Here is a 19,197-nt window from a genome sequence, read left to right on the forward strand (position 1 = left end):
AATGCAGCCTCACTGTGAATATGAATGCAGCCCCACTGTGGATATGAATGCAGCCCCACTGTGGATATGAATGCAGCCTCACTATGGATATGAATGCAGCCCCACTGTGGATATGAATGAAGCCCCACTGTGGATATGAATGCAGCCCCACTGTGGATATGAATGCAGCCTCACTGTGAATATGAATGCAGCCCCACTGTGCATGGCACTCACCATGGCATTGCCTCGATCACACACAGCGGGTATCTCCCAAGGTGTGTGTCACGGAACAAACAGGAGCTGGCTGGGTCTGTGTTCGGCTGTGCTGTAGCATGGTCCCGCCCCCCTAGACCGGCTCATGTGATAGGCGATATACTGATTCAATCAGTGTTCTATCTACTATCACACAAGATAGCGGGACCTTGCTACAGCACAGCCGAACACAGACCCAGCCAGCTCCGTGACACACACCGCGGGAGATGCTGCTCTGTGTGTGACACATATGAGAAAGAGAGCAGTCAGCCACAGCTTAAAGCGGCCCCAGAGCAGGCAGCCCACCGGGAAATTTTCCGGTATCCTGGTAGGCCAGTCCATTGGCACAGACAGCGGTACTCGTCCCCACTCCCTGCATCACAGCTTTTGATTGAGAGCAGCAGGAGCCAGATATCAATCTGTCCAATGAGGAGAATTAATTAAGGCTTGCACCTTGTACAGTGTAGGATGGTTGTTTGCCACCCCCAAACAAAAAAGCATGAGCCGCCACTGATCTAAACTAAAAGAAAAAAAGTAGTGTTAGCCTCTTTCTTTTTTTTTTTTTTTTTTTACAAACAAAGGTGTTTTATTGTTGTAATGTAGGTTGAATACAAAAGCATATCCGTAGGTACAGTACATATCATCACATGGATTACATATGTGTACATACAGGTCCAGACAATACAGTGAACAAGTACAACATGCAGCCAAAGTTCGCATACAGGTAGCATGTGGATTAGGTTAATACATTCCGCGTAGGTGTCTAGTAGTATACCTTTTACTGTTATCTATCTTAGGATATGAGATCCTCACCAGTACGTTAGTCAGAGGTCCATGGGGCCCAGACTTTTTCATATTTCCACTTACAGCCTCTGTTCAAATATGTAATTCTTTACATGGGCAGTGCAGCTTTGACCAGTGCCTTCCAGGAGGAGATGGAGGGAGGGTCTGGTAGGATCCATTTGAGGAGGATTTCTTTTTTGGCATAAAAGAATAGGTATGCAATTAGTGGTTTTAAGTGGTGTGGTCTTTGCTCGTCATCGTGAACTCCCAGTAGTGCCAACTCAGGTGACATTGGGAGTGCCAGTTGCAGTCTGGAGTTAACTTCCCTAAAGACCTTCGTCCAGTAAGTGGAAATGACAGGACAGTCCCAGAACATGTGGAAGAAGGTTCCTATATGTGCTTTACATCTGGGACACTCAGGGTCTTTGTCTGGGTACATCCTGTGCAGTCTTTGGGGCGTATAATATACCCTATGCAAAAATTTTACCTCTATTAGCTTATCTCTAGAGGAGATAACTAATTTGGGGCCATACTCCAGGCAGTCCTCCCATGTCACTGTGCCATGTTTCCCACAAACGTTCTATTTTCGGGGACTCAATGCCCAATAACGCACTATACAGAATAGAAAGAGGCTTGGTTAGATCCCCCGGAGCCAACAGTTCCTCTATAGAATCAGCTTTGAGTGTGATCGGCTGGGGGAATTGGGCTATAGTGGCATGTTTGAGCTGTAGGTATCTGAATGCCATCCAGGTTGGTAAATTATATTTAACCTTCAGATCCGCAAGCTTCAGTAGGGTACCCTGGGGCATTATGTGGTCCAGTGTCGTGATGCCAAACCTGGCCCACAACTGTGGATCCGGAATGGAGCGAAGTTGTGGTAGGGTGGGATTGCCCCACAAAGGTTGTGCTGGAGACCACTGATCCGGCCGCAAAAAGCGCCGCCGGGCAGCGGTCCACACCTGCCACGTTACCCTGGTGGGTCCCGGTGTCGTCTCATACGCCCCCGTAAGGAAAGCTGCGGAACCCAGCAAGGGAGCCCAAGCAGTTCGCCTCCAGGCACACCGCCGCATTGGATCTATCCCATTGGCACCACCACTGGACTGTCACTAGCACTGCCACCCAGTAATAAACTTTAAAATTGGGTAGGGCTAACCCTCTAGACCCTCCGCCATGCCGACAATGAGGAGGTTGTTTCTCTGATTGCGATTTTCGGCATCTTCTGCTTTGTATTCAAGGGCTTTAATTTTAGTGTGCAGCATTCGCAGGTCAGTGGTATGGCCGTCCACCGTGTCTTCTACATGACTTATGCGCTGTTCTGCTGTATGGATTCTGGAACGCATTTTGTCCATGTCCTGCCTGATTAACCCCACATCAAGCTGCACAGCACCTACTTTAGTAGTTAGGGAGGTGACAGAGGCATGACAATTTGTGATGGCAACCAGGACCTCTGTAAGACTGGTTACAGACAGCAAGGGCTACTCCTGGCTCTCCGCCTGCGACGCCATGATCGTGGATGGGCGCCTTCCAGACCCCGCGTGGTCCCTGCAGACTGGGACGGATTCCCCTGGCACGGGGGGGAAAGTATACTTCTTACCCCGTCCTCTCGATGTCCGGGATGAGTAGCATCTCATGAAGATGTCCACTGCCTCTGCGGGTGTACTCTGGCCACCAGGAGGGAGGAGAGCCTATGAACCTTGGCAGAGATTGCAGGCAGTCCAGGAGCCCTTCCAGGAGGGGGTGGATTGCAACACAGTCAAGGAGGCTAGGAGAACTCACCAGGGCTGTCGTCGGGTGGAGCAAGATGGCCGCCGTTCCAGGAGGTAGGCCGGAGCTGCAGCCTGTCCCCAGAGAGATACAGGGCACAGATACACAGCAATAGCAGCCTCAGGTAGTCTGGAGGTGAATCCAGAAAAGGAGCAAGCTCTGTACAAGCAGGGAGGCCCGAAAAACTTGCCTGGGCCTCCGCCGCATGGAGAAAGATGGCCGCTGCTCCGGAGACTAGGCCGAAGCCGGGGCCTTTCCTAGGGCCAGTGTTGAGCCAGACATCTTCACCGTAGCAGTCTCGGGCGGCATTCTAATGAGCTGACAGGCTCCAGAGGCAGCGGGGAGAGCAGGACAGATCCCCAAGTGCAGTGGATGGTGTCCGATGAGCAGGATGCAAGCAGGATGGTCAATCAGGAATATTGGGCAGTGGAGCTCACACAATCTGTGACCTACTCCATTGCTCTCCAGGCCACGCCCCCCATTAGCCTCTTTCTTAGATGGGGAGACTGCATTAGTTTTCTTCTTGCAGACTTTCTTTATTTTTACTTAGTGATCGAGTGACTATGCTCACTCACTCCACTTTATGTATAGAAGAGCCCAGTGGTGGCCCGTGGTTATTTTCTTTGGGGGGGTGTCAAACAGTACCACCCCCCCACGTCGGTCACTGGTGTAAGTCTACCCCATCTAATCAGCACTTCTCCTCTCTCAAGTTCCCTCTCGGTGGCAGCAGCGGTGGCGGCTCTCCCTCAGTTTCCTCCCTCCTGGCTCTGGCTTCCGTTTCCTCAATCCCTCCCCTGCTGCTCTCCACGGGTGGCCAATCTCATATGGAGTCATCTCATATAGGGGGGGGGGGGGGTGGCTGGAGAGAGGAGGCGCCCCTAATGGAGGAGCTGCCACTGGAAGAGCCATGGTTGTCACCCTAGGCTACTCTCCTGATTTGGACTCCAAACATGTGCTTCTCTCTTCATCTTTATTACACGGGTGTAGGGGTAGTTGGTAGTTTACAGCACTGCAGATAGCTTTGATAGAAGTGTAGCACCCTGGTGTTTAGGCAGTTTTTGCTCCTAAATTTACCTGCCAGGTATAGCTACCTTGGCCCATTGTTAGGGATCAATTGATTTCACTCTAATGCCCCGTACACACGGTCGGACTTTGTTCGGACATTCCGACAACAAAATCCTAGGATTTTTTCTGATGGATGTTGGCTCAAACTTGTCTTGCATACACATGGTCACACAAAGTTGTCGGAAAATCCGATCATTCTGAACGCGGTGACGTAAAACACATACGTCGGGACTATAAACGGGGCAGTGACCAATAGCTTTCATCTCTTTATTTATTCTGAGCATGCGTGGCACTTTGTCCGTCGGATTTGTGTACACACGATCGGAATTTCCGACAACGGATTTTGTTGTCAGAAAATTTTATAGCCTGCTCTCAAACTTTGTGTGTCGGAAAATCCGATGGAAAATGTGTGATGGAGCCTACACACGGTCGGAATTTCCGACAACAAGGTCCTATCACACATTTTCCGTCGGAAAATCCGACCGTGTGTACGGGGCATAAGTCTGTAATCGCTGCACTTCTCTCTTTTGCCGCTAGGTGGCAGGGTACCTGGTGGCACTAGATACGAGAAGGGCAATGCAAGGTCAGATTATGGGTATATGGGGTATCCCAGCCAATGGGCAGGGGTTGTCTTAAATCCCATGGCCTGTTGGTAGAACCTTTATATTTGGGTGAAGTCAGGTGATCAGTGTTCTGTGCCACCTGGACGGCTGTCTGGATGGACGCGTGTTGTATTGCCCGGGCTGCTAGGCCAGAGTTTGGACCTATCCCGGGCACATCTGGCTGCTAGGCTGTCTGAGAGCCTATCCAGAAGCAAGAGAGCAGCACAGGGTTGGGATTAGGGCTTGCAGTCCAACCAGAATTGACAGTTATGCTGGCCAGAGAACCTGTAGTGGTCGGAGGTAGAGGGGAAGCTGTCACTACTAAGGTACCAACCACCCTATTACCAGGGACCACAGTGAGTAGCTGAAGCAAGTACCGGAGCAGAATTCTCAATAACTGGGGTTAAGAATCGGGAAACTTTAGTGGGTATCAAGCCAGGGACCCAGCCAGCGGAGATGATGCTTGCAGAGCAGCCTTATGTGTCAAGCCAGGAACCGAGCAGGCCAGTGGGGTGAAGCTTGAGAAGTATCTGTAGTGCCAAGCTAGGGAGCCAGCAAAGAAACAGGGGTGACACTTGAAGAAGATACTAAAGTGAAGATTGGAGGAGCTCATGGGATTCAGTGGCAGTGAATCATCTAGCCTAGTGAGACAGACTGGAAACTCAGTGGTCTGAACTACACAAAGTGATTGTAGTGGACGTGAAGGAACTGTTACGCCTTGTGTTAGAAACTGTTAAAGACTGTTGCCATAGGAGACAGCATTCCTACACATGCAGATGTGGCATCTTGCTGGATGCCTTTCCCTGCATGGCTGTCCTCCTGTTAAAGTCTCGGAGTCTGCCAATTAACATCGCAACTACCTAAGGGGCGGCACAAAATGCACCCACAGCCACCCCCCTGGTCAATTGGATTATCCACACCTCCCACCCCTTAGGTCGGTCGGGTCCGCACATAACCACCACAACTAATGGTTGGCTGATGAGCACATACCCACAGGCAGCGCTTCCCTCCCGGCGGTGGTGGCTATGTCCCCTGCATCTCCTCCAGATGCCTCCATGTCTCCTCTCTCCTCATCGTGGTCCAATAGGATCGCTTGTCGATTTGGCCAATTGGGAAAGGGTCTCACGACCCGCTTCCAGATTGGTGGGGAGGAGATTCAGTGTGACAATAATCACGTCCAAGAAAAAAACACCCCCCCCATTGGAATCTATGCGACCGGTGCCCCGGAAGTAAATTCTAATAGGGGGGGGGCATATGGATAGGGGGGCGGTGCCCATGCGCCCCTAATGAACAGGCCGCCTCTAAAAGTGAATGAATTATTTTAGCAGTTCCTCATACTGTACAGTAGATATTGTACAAATTTTAATGGATTGTCCTGGTATTAAAGTGGTTGTAAAGGCAGAAGTTTTTTTTTTATTTATCTTACTGTGTTCTATGCAGTAAGGTTAAAAAACCTTCTGCATGCAACTTCCTCTACAGGCACCCCCAGCCGATCTTGATCCATCGATGTGCATGAGAGCTGAGGCTCTCTCACTCCTCATTGGCTCAGATACAGCAGCAGGAGCCATTGGCTCCCTCTGCTGTCAATCAGAGCCAGTGACGAGGGAGCAGGGGGCGGGGCCAAGCCCTGTTCTGTGTGTCTTATGGACATACAGAGCGAAGCTAAGGAGCGAGCATGCACGAGTGCCCCCATAGCAAGCGGCTTGCTATGGGGGCACTCGGCGGGGGTAGGAGCCAGGAGCGATGGCAGCAAACCCAAGAACAGGAGGATCGGGGCTGCTCTGTGCAATACCAATGCAGAGAGTAGGTAACTGCATACCACAAACATTTGAACTTCAGAATGAGGGACAATTGAGGGAGCAAGTGAGCTGCAGCATATGTAACGGCAAAATGTGGCCATGGCCAAAGTCTTAATGGTGGGAGGGGCTTAAGGGGTGTGGTTAAACAAAACTCAGCTCTCTCACCAATGTCCCCAGCTCTCACCAATGTCCCCCCAGCTCTCTCACCAATGCCCCCTTCCCAGCTCTCTCACAAATGCCCCCCCCCCAGCTCTCTCACCAATGCCCCCAACCTGGCTTTCTCAGCAATTACCCCCCCAGCTCTCTGAGCAATGCTCCCCTTCCTCTCTTACTAATGCCCCCCAGCTCTCTCACCAATTCCCCCCTCCACTCTTGCTAATGCCCCTTCCAGCTCTCTCACCAATTCCCCCCTCCTCTCTTACTAGTGCCCCCCCCAGCTCTCTCACCAATTCCCCCCTCCTCCCCGACTAATGCCCCCCAGCTCTCTCACCAATTCCCCCTACTCCCCTACTAGTGCCCCCCCAGCTCTCACCTCCTCCCTTCCTCCACTCTTACTAATGCCCCCCCAGCTCTCTCACCAACCCCCCCTCCTCTCTTACTAGTGCCCCCCTCGGCTCTCTCACCTCCTCCCCTCCTCCACTCTTACTAATGCCCCCCCAGCTCTCTCACCAACTCCCCCTCCTCTTACTAGTGCCCTCCTCAGCTCTCCCACAAATGTAGATTGATGTGTATCCCTGTGCTTTTTTAAGTACAGTGCCGCTGACAGCTCTGAGTGTCAGAACTGTAGCACGGAGCCGAGGACGAGTTTCACAGCACTTCACCGGCTCCATGCTACAGTCCTGACAGGCGGGAAAGGAACACACCTCTGGCATCCTCAATGTGAGGGCAGAAATGTGGGCAGGGCGCCTACCAGCAAATGTGGGCCATGTCCCCCCTGGCGCAAATGGACAGAAGCAGGTGGAGTGCTTCTGTGTGACAAGTTCAGTTCCTCTTACCTTTCACGAGCCAATGACAGGCAGGATGCGGGCTGTTGAGAGGGGGGATCCGGGGCTACTGGCAGATGGGATCAGGCCCCTGGGAGCCGGTGATCGGGACTGTCTGCAGATGGGATCTGGGCTGCTGAGAGCCGGCATGAGGATCGCTGAGAGGCAGGATCGGGGCCAAAGAGGGGGGGTGGAGCTGCAAGGTAGCCTGCAAGTGATGTCACTGGTTGCTAGGACGCAGACGGTCCTAACTAATTGAGAGGAGGGGGAGCAGAGATTGCCGGGTAGATCTCTCAGGAATCCTCACTTGGTGCTGTGTGTGAGAGCACACATTGCACCCAATGAGGATACCACTTGTTCCAGCCCTGGACTTCGAGACTCCAGCCCAGATCCGCGGGACCCCAGGACTTACTTCAAATTGCTGGATGGTCCCGTAGAATTTGGGACGGTTGGAAGGTATGGGTAACTATAACATGTTTGTTATTTGAATAAAAAACAAAACAAAAACAAAGCTTTACAATTACTGCATGTGGATGCAGGAGTCTCCCCCACTGCACTATACCCTGATTAGAGCTGCAGCCATTTGGCTGCAGGCAGCTGATCGCATGCTGGGTTTCCAGCAGGACCATTCAACAGAAACTGCTCTAATTGGCTCCTGTTAAACAGAGAGGGCTACACACTGGTTGAAATTCAATACATAAATACCCAGGTCAAAAGGTAGGGTAGAGGTCAGTACCAAAAACACACAAGAGTAATAATTGCACCAACACCCCTAAAAGATAGTAGAACAAGGCAAGGATGTGTAGAAAGTGGGACTTTAAAGGTACATCATATGAACGAAAGCACAATTGAATAAAATTACACAAATATTTATTAGAAAAACTATTTTAAAAAGCAAAAAGAATAAGTGGTACAGTATGCAGTCACAGTCAACAGTATACATCCATTACCTAACATTGACCAATGAAAGAACTGTAATCACATAAAGTTAAACAACCACGTCCAAGAATTTCGACATGTTTCGCCGAAATGGCTTCATCAGGAAATGGACGAGGGTAATTGATTTAGTAAATAAATAAGCACATGATATATTCAACCTTGGAGGTATAAAGAGAGACAAAAACAAAAAGTTATAAAGTATATATTGAGATATCACACAACATTTACATAGATGTATAACTTGCACAAACATGACTCCAGAAAAGAAAAAAAAAAAAAGGAAAACCACCCCCCAAGCAAAAAATCCCCACATATCCCATCACCCCCATGCCCCCCGACCACCACAAACATCCCACCTACGTCAACTCCATACCTCAAAGATGAGTTCCAGAACAACGCAGTGGTGGAGGTGTCCAGGGGGGCGCCCCCAGAGTTTGCTGCCAAAACAGTCCAGAAAAAATTGCCAGATCACCCGTAGGGAAGGATGTGTTTTTTATATATCATAAATCAATCATCCAGAGATATAGCCATATCTGTAATATATATCATAGATTGTAAGAACAATACATATGTTGAGGATAGGGAGAGCATATGTCCATAATACCACCTTGTTAATGGACCGTACTCACCATTAACCAATAAAAACAATTGTCTATATTGGGAGCTCATGCGGACGGAAAGGCACGAAAACGAACGTACATACGTGTCAATAGGAGATCCGAAGCTGTCACACCTGTCACACAAATTCTGAAATAACATGTATGTAAATATATGTAAATACTATGCATTAAAGGTTATAAGATATATCCTTGAATCTTCAAGGACATTTGCTCACCTCAAAAAAGTCTCACCGCTGTGTATGGGACTGCAACCCATCCCAGTCCCCGCAGCTGGGAGAGAACCTGAGAGTAGGAGGATACCAACGGATAGTCAATCAAGTCTCCACAAGGGAGCACAAGGATGGCCAGTGGCGATCTATATGAGAAAACAGCAATGGAAGTAATGCTTAATTTGCAATTGAAAACAAGGCAGGAACACCGACCCTCCCGTTTGCAACTATGAAGTTACCTGATGCCAACGTCCGTATTCAGCATGAGCTCCCAGGCTGCCAAACAGGCTTGCAACATATGGGGTTTAAATATCCCTCCCCATGGCTTCAAAATGCGGCGCATGTCGTCACGCTGCACCGGCGCCAAGCGGACGCAAAGGGGAGGTCCAAGCACTGTGGACTAAAGACCGGAAACCGGATACCGGAACTCGGAAGCGTCTAGGACTTCCGGTACACAGACAAACAGCACTGCAACCAGCAGTGGAGACAGTGCCCGACCAAAAGGATGGAATAGTAGTCTAGATGGATGAGGTATAATAAGCTGATCACAGTTTAACTGGAATGCCACAGGACAACAGGATACCTCAAGGCGGGCGTGCAGCGGGGCAGCACCGCCCATAAGGGCAAATTGCTGGCGCTACTGCACACCCTTGGGCGTCCATACGGGGATCTATAGGCAAAGGACTGGAAAGACAGCAGATGGGATTAGCAAAAAAAAAAAAAAACCCTGTTCAATGCATTTGGATGCAAATGCAATGCTCAACTGAAGAACTGCAATGAGCATGGGTGTGGTCATGACTATGCATCACAATATTTAAATTTCTATAATCTGCATATGAATTGCATTAAGATAATCAAAAATTGAAAAAACACAAGATATTACAAATGACTAAACATACATTTCTTTCTTGTATTCAGAGTTCCACAGCAGGCAACATTAGACTGGACAACCCGTCAAGCACAGATTATAGTATGACATGTACCTGAAGTCACATGGTACTGGGAATCGGTGAGTGACCAAACAATGAAAGGATAGATGGAAGATAGGGTTGCCATCTTTTCGTCAAGCCAAAACCGAACGCTTAAGCAGCGCACGCCAATTTTTTTTTTTTTTTGTAGTACATTAAATTCATTACCTCTGTACAAAGCAATGTACGGAAATTTTGTTATGTAGTATACACTATACATATATTTTTGTGATTAAATAACATTTCTAATCATATGGAATTAATCACACAAGTCTCCCTTTACATCAGAGTCAACACTGTTTCCCTTTACATCTGAATGCACAGGGTTTGTTCCCCTTTACATCTGATTCTGCAGGAGAGGAGTGTGGACAGTATGATGGAGGCAGTATGTACAGGAGAGGAGTGTGGATGGTATGATGGAGGCAGTATGTACAGGAGAAGAGTGCGGAGGGGATGATGGGGGCAGTATGTACAGGAGAGACGTGCGGAGGGGATGATGGGGGCAGTATGTACAGGAGAGAAGTGCGGAGGGGATGATGGGGGCAGTATGTACAGGAGAGAAGTGCGGAGGGGATGATGGGGGCAGTATGTACAGGAGAGGAGTGCAGAGGGGATGATGGGAGCAGTATGTACAGGAGAGGAGTGTGGAGGGGGATGATGTGGGCAGTATGTACAGGAGAGGAGAGCAGAGGGGATGATGGGGGCAAAATGTACAGAAGAGGAGAGCGGAGGGAATGATGGGGGCAGTATGTACAGGAGAGGAGAGCGGAGGGGATGATGGGGGCAGTATGTACAGGAGAGGAGAGCGGAGGGGATGATGGGGGCAATATGTACAGGAGAGGAGAGCGGAGGGGATGATGGGGGCAGTATGTACAGGAGAGGAGAGTGGAGGGGATGATGGGGGCAGTATGTACAGGAGAGGAGAGCAGAGGGGATGATGGGGGCAGTATGTACAGGAGAGGAGAGCGGAGGGGATGATGGGGACAGTATGTACAGGAGAGCGGAGGGGATGATGGGGGCAGTATGTACAGGAGAGGAGAGCGGAGGGGATGATGGGGGCAGTATGTACAGGAGAGGAGAGCGGAGGGGATGATGGGGGCAGTATGTACAGGAGAGGAGAGAGGAGGGGATGATGGGGGCAGTATGGTTAGGAATTTCTTGCAGTGTCTGTAGGGTGACCAGGGAGTGATGTTGGGAAGATAAGGAAAGGAAAGTGACTATGGAATGATGTCCCTCAGCTGGATGTATAAAGTGGTGTGGGGGTTGTCACGGAACGTCCCACACTCCGCTTGAGTGCTTCCGTCAGTATACCGCTTCCTAAGTTCTGGGACACGAGTCCAATGGATCTGGCTATAGGAACCCCCAAGAACTAGACAACACCAGTCTTGGAGTACATCAGGACTAACTTTATTTAGAATCAAAATGACAAGACTTTATATGCCGTTGGAACCTCCTCTAACAATACAACTGTAACCTAATTAACATAATTAACATGAGCTAATTATCTAATCCTTTATACAGCCTAGGTGACTGAGACATGACCTTTCACCCAGACTTGTGGGCACCGAGCTTCACACAGTAGTATAAACACAATAGCTGGAGCTAATTACAATTAACAATACAAACAAAACCTAATTAACCTAATTAACATGAGCTCCAATAGGAGTCGTCCCGTCTCCTACATTGTATAGAGGACAATGTGATCAGCTCATTCAATTAACAGGTTGCGTTCAGAATCAACCAAACCAATAATAGTCTCTACATACATCCTGGGAGATATTGTGGACAAATATTACTGTCCCATTTTAAGTAGTCCAAGATATATTTTCTCACTCACCCTGTGCCAGGATGGCACAGGGTGACTTAGACATAAGATGTATTCTGAGTTCCACGGGCCCTCCCGTCACATCTCTCCCCTTTCGGCAGAAGACTAACACAGGAGGAGACCCCAGACGGGTTGACTCCGAAGTTAGTAAGTAGTTCCAGTCCTCTACTGCTTGTACCCACACAGTACCCCAAATAAATTGTTCCAAACAAAGCATTACTCACCCAGCCAACCTCTGCCTCTCTCAGAGAACATATCTGCCGCTGGGGAGAGGCCTGGACTGGCCCTTCTTCCTGGAGTCCTTTCTGCCGCTGGAGAGAAGACAGGGTGACTGGGCTCACTCTGTCATGCTGTTGGGGATCTGGGCCGACTGCCCAGCATCCCTGGGGTATACAGGTGGAGACTGAAGTCCCATCCACCTTAACAGGAAATCCATCCTCTGTTAGTTGAGGGCAGAGTCCAGCAGTCCTCGGCCCTGTTGCCAGCCCTTCTGCTGGAAACCCCACACCATCTGTTCCAGCTAACTGTTGGGGAGGGAGGCCGCCTCCCTGGAACTCTGTAGTTGTTGCCGGTGCTGGGCAGAGGTTGGTAACACTCTGCCCTGTTGCCAGCACTTCTGCTGGGGACTCAGCCTCCTCCGTTCCGGCTAACTGTTGGGGCAGGAGGCTGGCTTCCTCCACTCCCAAACTGTGTAGCTGCCATTGGGGAGGTGAGCCAGCTGCTCCCTTTTCCATTCCCTCATCTGGTTGCTTGGACGACATGTCTATGGTACTGTCTCCCAGGTGCACTGATCTTTGCTGGGGAGGGAAGGCCGCTTCCTCCACCCTGGCCAACTGTTGGGGAGGGACAACACACACCTCCTCTCCCTTCTCCCCCTGTATCTGCTGCTGGGAAGTGATTGCTACCTTCTCACCCCGAGCCTCCGAAACTGCCACAGGTGTGGGGCAGAGGTCTTGGACCCTCTGTTCAGTTACCAGATCTTCAGCTGGAGAAGTTTGTTTTAACTCCATAGATGCTGCTGGCAGAAAATCACATGTCCCTGTCAGTGTTGTGGGAGAAAGGCCGACTACCTCTTCTCTCAAGAAGGCCGAAGCCACTGTTGGTGCTGGGCAGAACACAGTGAACTTTGGCCCTGATAGCAGCTCTTCTGCTGGAGGCTCATCAGGTTGTTCTTCCTCAGCAGAAAAGTCTATCAAATCCCATGTCTCTGCAACTGATGTCTGGGGATAGAGGTTCACCATCTCCTGTCCATGGAACCCAGAAGATGCTATCATTTCTGGGCAGAGGTTAGCAGAGCTCTGCCCTATTGTCAGCACTTCAGGTTTGGGGACGGCAATCTCCGGATTTTCCACTGCCGATTCTCTGGCATGCTGCTGAACTTGTTCTAGCAGTTTCCTGTATGCCCTTTCCAGATGCTGTTCCTTCCTTAGCAAATGGTCCAGATCAGGTTTGAGCTCTGAGACCCCTGCAAGACCGAGCATAGACTCTCTATATTCTCTCAGGTCCTCAAGATCAGGTTCCCCTTCATCGCCAAACATAAAAAGATCTGTAAGGCTCTCCCACAGCAATCCAGGGCCGCCAAAGTCATATCCCTCCGGAGAGCATTCTGTTGTCTCCCCTAAATATCCCTCCTCTGCGTGCCATTGCAGAGCCCGATAACGATTGTCCAGCTCTATCTCCTGCTGGACCAGCCTGTCCAACTCAGTCACCCATTGCTCCTGGGGTCGCTCTCCCAGGAATGCCATCCGCAATGCCCGTTGGTCACTGGCCCGTTGCTCTTGGGTTGGAAAGCACTTGCCCTGTTTCATACCAGCGAGCTGAAGTGCTCCAATCCAGAGCTGCCTGAGCTCCAGGTATTCATCCTGAGACACAGTCCTGGTGTATGTTGAAAGGATGATCCGCAGCAGCCCCGGGAACTCTGATGCCAGGTCCATATCTCCGCTGGGGTGACTGAAGTCTGCTATGCTGATCTTGGATCCAGGTGGAGGTTTAGATCTCCCAGACTGTAGGAAGCTTTCCCGCTGCTTGCCACCAATGTCATGGAACGTCCCACACTCCGCTTGAGTGCTTCCGTCAGTATACCGCTTCCTAAGTTCTGGGACACGAGTCCAATGGATCTGGCTATAGGAACCCCCAAGAACTAGACAACACCAGTCTTGGAGTACATCAGGACTAACTTTATTTAGAATCAAAATGACAAGACTTTATATGCCGTTGGAACCTCCTCTAACAATACAACTGTAACCTAATTAACATAATTAACATGAGCTAATTATCTAATCCTTTATACAGCCTAGGTGACTGAGACATGGCCTTTCGCCCAGACTTGTGGGCACCGAGCTTCACACAGTAGTATAAACACAATAGCTGGAGCTAATTACAATTAACAATACAAACAAAACCTAATTAACCTAATTAACATGAGCTCCAATAGGAGTCGTCCCGTCTCCTACATTGTATAGAGGACAATGTGATCAGCTCATTCAATTAACAGGTTGCGTTCAGAATCAACCAAACCAATAATAGTCTCTACATACATCCTGGGAGATATTGTGGACAAATATTACTGTCCCATTTTAAGTAGTCCAAGATATATTTTCTCACTCACCCTGTGCCAGGATGGCACAGGGTGACTTAGACATAAGATGTATTCTGAGTTCCACGGGCCCTCCCGTCACAGGGGTGATATAAGCTGGGGGGAGTTGGGGGCTGAGAAGTGGTCAGATAGTGATGTCTATAATAAAAAAAAGCTCTTCTACTCATCTACTAATATATACAGCAATACATCATACAGCAGTACTATGTTCAGAGAGGAGTGCGGAGGGGATGATGGGGCAGTATGTACAGGAGAGGAGAGCGGAGGGGATGATGGGGGCAGTATGTACAGGAGAGAAGTGCGGAGGGGATGATGGGGGCAGTATGTACAGGAGAGGAGAGAGGAGGGGATGATGGGGGCAGTATGTACAGGAGAGGAGAGCGGAGGGGATGATGGGGGCAGTATGTACAGGAGAGGAGAGCGGAGGGGATGATGGGGGCAGTATTTACAGGAGAGGAGTGCAGAGGGGATGATGGGGGCAGTATGTACAGGAGAGGAGAGCAGAGGGGATGATGGGGGCAATATGTACAGGAGAGGAGAGCGGAGGGGATGATGGGGGCAGTATGTACAGGAGAGGAGAGCAGAGGGAATGATGGGGGCAGTATGTACAGGAGAGGAGAGCGGAAGGGATGATGGGGGCAGTATGTACAGGAGAGGAGAGCGGAGGGGATGATGGGGGCAGTATGTACAGGAGAGGAGAGCGGAGGGGATGATGGGGGCAGTATGTACAGGAGAGGAGAGCAGAGGGGATGATGGGGGCAGTATGTACAGGAGAGGAGAGCGGAGGGGATGATGGGGGCAGTATGTACAGGAGAAGAGAGAGGAGGGGATGATGGGGGCAGTGTGGAGACGAGAGCGGAGAGGATGATGGGGGCAGTGTGTACAGGAGAGGAGAGCGGAGGGGATGATGGGGGCAGTATGTACAGGAGAGGAGAGAGGAGGGGATGATGGGGGCAGTATGTACAGGAGAGGAGAGAGGAGGGGATGATGGGGGCAGTGTGTACAGGAGAGGAGAGCGGAGGGGATGATGGGGGCAGTATTTACAGGAGAGGAGTGCAGAGGGGATGATGGGGGCAGTATGTACAGGAGAGGAGAGCAGAGGGGATGATGGGGGCAGTATGTACAGGAGAGGAGAGCGGAGGGGATGATGGGGGCAGTATGTACAGGAGAGGAGAGCGGAGGGGATGATGGGGGCAGTGTGTACAGGAGAGGAGAGAGGAGGGGATGATGGGGGCAGTGTGTACAGGAGAGGAGAGCGGAGGGGATGATGGGGGCAGTATGTACAGGAGAGGAGAGAGGAGAGGATGATGGGGGCAGTGTGTACAGGAGAGGAGAGAGGAGGGGATGATGGGGGCAGTATGTACAGGAGAGGAGAGAGGAGGGGATGATGGGGGCAGTATGGTTAGGGATTTCTTGCAGTGTCTGTGGGGTGACCAGGTAGTGATGTTTGGAAGATAAGAAAAGGAAAGTGACTATGGAATGAGCTCAGCTGGATGTATAAAGTGGTCTGGGGGTGATATAAGCTGGGGGGAGTTGGGGGCTGAGAAGTGGTCAGATAGTGATGTCTATAATAAAAAAAAGCTCTTCTACTCATCTACTAATATATACAGCAATAAATCATACAGCATTACTATTTAATGAAAACAATCTGTTATAAACTGTAAGCACACACTATATATATATAACATATAGTTATAGTTAATCTGTTATAAACTGTAAGCACACACTATATATAATAATAATAATAATAATAATAATAATAATAATTCAGTACTCTGTACTGTACAGATGATGTGAAGGTAATGTATGACAATTCATATATTATAACCCAATGTTATCCAAGCTGTGTACAATCAGAAGTGTAGACTCATCACATATACAGTACAGGGTTACATGAATGGTCACACATTACTTTCACATGATCTAGTGTGAGTGATTGGTGGATGTTTGTATAGACATGTGTGCTGCTCAGGAGGGATCTGTCAGCTGTGGTTGGGCTGCACACTCCTCCCTCCCACCCATACACTCACTATATCATTCTCCTGTTACCTTAACCCTTCACTGCATCACCTGCAATACAAAAACTCCTAAACTTTGCAGCTTTTCTTCCTAGGAGACTTTTCTCAGGAAAAAAAAATTCAGCTCACCTCCTCTCTTCCTCTGCCCAGCCCATCAGGAGCTTCAGTGAGCTCCGCCTCCGGATTCTCTCAGTACTCCTCACTGGTGATTGGAGGGGGGGAGATTGAGTCAGAGATACCAGAGACTGTGCAGGAGACTGGAGGAGGGGGGTGGGGGAGACAGAAAGGAGCTTTGGATTCCAGCACACACCGCGGGCACAGTGTACTTATTTAAAAACAATGCCGCTGCTGCTGTCTCACAGTAACAGGTGTGCTGATGGTTCTCCCCCGCCTGAATGGTCTCTTCCTATTCTGGGCTGAATCATGTGCCTGGGTTACAGGCAGTACAAAACCCTGGCACATGATTCAAGACCCGTACTGTCCGGGTGAATCCCGGACAGGTGGCAACCCTAATGGAAGATATGGCCAGATTAATGGCCGACACCCCCAAGTACATACTCATACTTTTACCACCAATCACCAACTCAGCAAAGCCAGAATGAGCACAACAAAGAAAGGACATTGTTCACAAATAGGGCTTAAAGCTAATCCCCTCATTGAGGGCTGGGAACCGAGTGGCCTGTAAAGAGTAGATCCATCTTGTTTCCAACTGAAGGAGCTTGTTATCAATGTCCCCCCCGCGTTCATGTTCCTAACAGGCCACAGACCAGTACCGGGTTGGGGACTTCTGGGTCAAAGTGACAGAGAGATGAACTTATCGCTATGCAGTATATCCTTTCACTGTCCAGTCACAGGCTAGTGGAGGGTCTAGGATGACCTGGGCTCATAGGAATTAAATCAAATGATGCTGGCCATCAGACTGAGGACTCTAGAGGCAGAAAATTACTGTGGGGAAAAATTTCTTGAATAAAAGTGAATATTGCAGCAAAAATAGGATTTTTTATAACAGCTTACCTGTAAAATCCTTTTCTTTCGATGGACATCACGGGACACAGAGCCACAGTAATAACTGATGGGTTATGTAGGTACCTTTAGGTATTGGACACTGGTCACACCCTAATCAGGAAGTTCAACCCCCTATATAATCCCTCCCCTTCCAGGGATACCTCAGTTTTGTAGCAAAGCAATATAAGTGTATTAGAAAGGGGCGGGACCTCTGTGTCCCGTGATGTCCATCGAAAAAAAAGGATTTTACAGGTAAGCTGTTATAAAAAAAATCCTATTTTCTTTCTCGGACATCATGGGACACAGAGTCACAGTAATAACTGATGGGATGTCCCAAAGCAATGCCAACTGAGGGGGGGGGGAATCACAACCAAGTAGGGTGCAATCAGACCTGAGGACCCTGTACCCCTGCCTGCAGCACACTACGCCCAAAGGCAATATCCTCATGCCTTCTCACATCCACCTGATAAAATCTGGTGAATGTATGGACTGAAGACCAGGTTGCGGCCTTACAGATCTGAGCCATAGAGGCCTGGTGATGCACTGCCCAAGAAGCACTAATAGCCCTTGTGGAATGTGCCTTGATCTGAAACGGAGGAATTTTCTGTTTCAAACCGTAAGCCTGAATAATCAATTGTCTAATCCATTTAGAAATGGTAGCTTTTGATGCTGCCTGTCCTCTACTGGGACCCTCTGGCAGCACGAACAAAACATCCATTTTGCGAATTTGAGCAGTTGCTCCCAGATAGGTCTTGACTGCTCTTACTACATCCAAAGAATGTAGTGACCTCTCTTCCGAAGAACAGGGATCTGGAAAAAAGGAAGGCAGAACAATGTCTTGGTTTAGATGAAAATCTGAAACCACCTTCGGTAAAAAACTAGGATGAGGGCGCAGTACCACTCTATCCTTGTGTATAATCAAATAAGGCTCTTTACAGGAAAGAGCTGCCAATTCTGATACTCTTCTAGCAGAAGAGATGGCTACCAGAAAAATTAGTTTCCTTGTCAGCAAGACCAAAGGAATCTGACGTATTGGTTCAAAAGGTTGTTTCTGTAACACTGACAGAACCAAGTTCAAGTCCCAGGGGTTTAGAGGTGCCTTAACCGGAGGATTAAGACGCATCACCCCCTGCATAAAGTTTCGGACCAAAGAATGCGAAGCAAGTGGCCGTTGAAACAATACTGATAAAGACGAGACCTGGCCCTTGATGGTACTCAAGGCCAGCTTCATCTCTAATCCTAATTGTAGAAAATCAAGAATTCTACCTATCACATATTTTCTGGGATGCCAACCCCTGGATTCACACCAGGATACATAAGCTTTCCAGACTCTATGATAAATCATTCTGGAAGCTGGCTTCCTTGCATTGATCAAGGTAGATATGACAGGACCTGAAAGCCAACGACTCTTCAGAACGTGGGTCTCAATAGCCAAACCGTCAAATTTAGCGTTTGTAAGGCAGGATGGAACACTGGACCTTGCGATAACAGGTCTGGGCGTACCGGTAGGGTCCACGGGGAACCCACCGTCATCCTTACTATTTCTGCATACCAAGTCCTTCTGGGCCAAGCGGGGGTCACCAGAAGTACCGACTTCCTTTCCTGCCTGATCCTGCGAAGGAGTCGTGGCAGTAGCAGAATAGGCAGGAATGCATAAATCAGTGAGAACCGATGCCACGGAATCACCAACGCATCCGTCCCGCATGCAAGAGGATCCCTCGTCCTTGCCACAAATCTGTCTATCTTTTTGTTGAATCGGGATGCAAAGAGATCTACATCTGGGACCCCCC

The 19,197-nt window shown here is 49.4% G+C and overlaps 1 protein-coding gene across 2 annotated transcripts in view; it reads right to left on the reverse strand.

The window, feature by feature from the left end:
• Window positions 1-17,583, reverse strand: part of LOC141111141 (indolethylamine N-methyltransferase-like) — an 85,575-nt gene extending 67,992 nt beyond the window's left edge. The window contains exon 1 of one of the 2 annotated variants that reach the window (XM_073603182.1): window positions 17,417-17,583. The gene's annotated coding sequence lies outside the window, so the exon portion shown is untranslated. Of the gene's footprint in view, window positions 1-8,177; window positions 8,322-17,416 lie in introns of those variants that run through there. The other variant, XM_073603181.1, reaches the window with a different exon arrangement.
• Between the last annotated feature and the right edge of the window lie 1,614 nt (window positions 17,584-19,197).

This window comes from Aquarana catesbeiana, linkage group LG10 (assembly GCF_042186555.1).
Source record: "Aquarana catesbeiana isolate 2022-GZ linkage group LG10, ASM4218655v1, whole genome shotgun sequence".
Classification (NCBI taxonomy): Eukaryota; Metazoa; Chordata; class Amphibia; order Anura; family Ranidae; genus Aquarana; species Aquarana catesbeiana.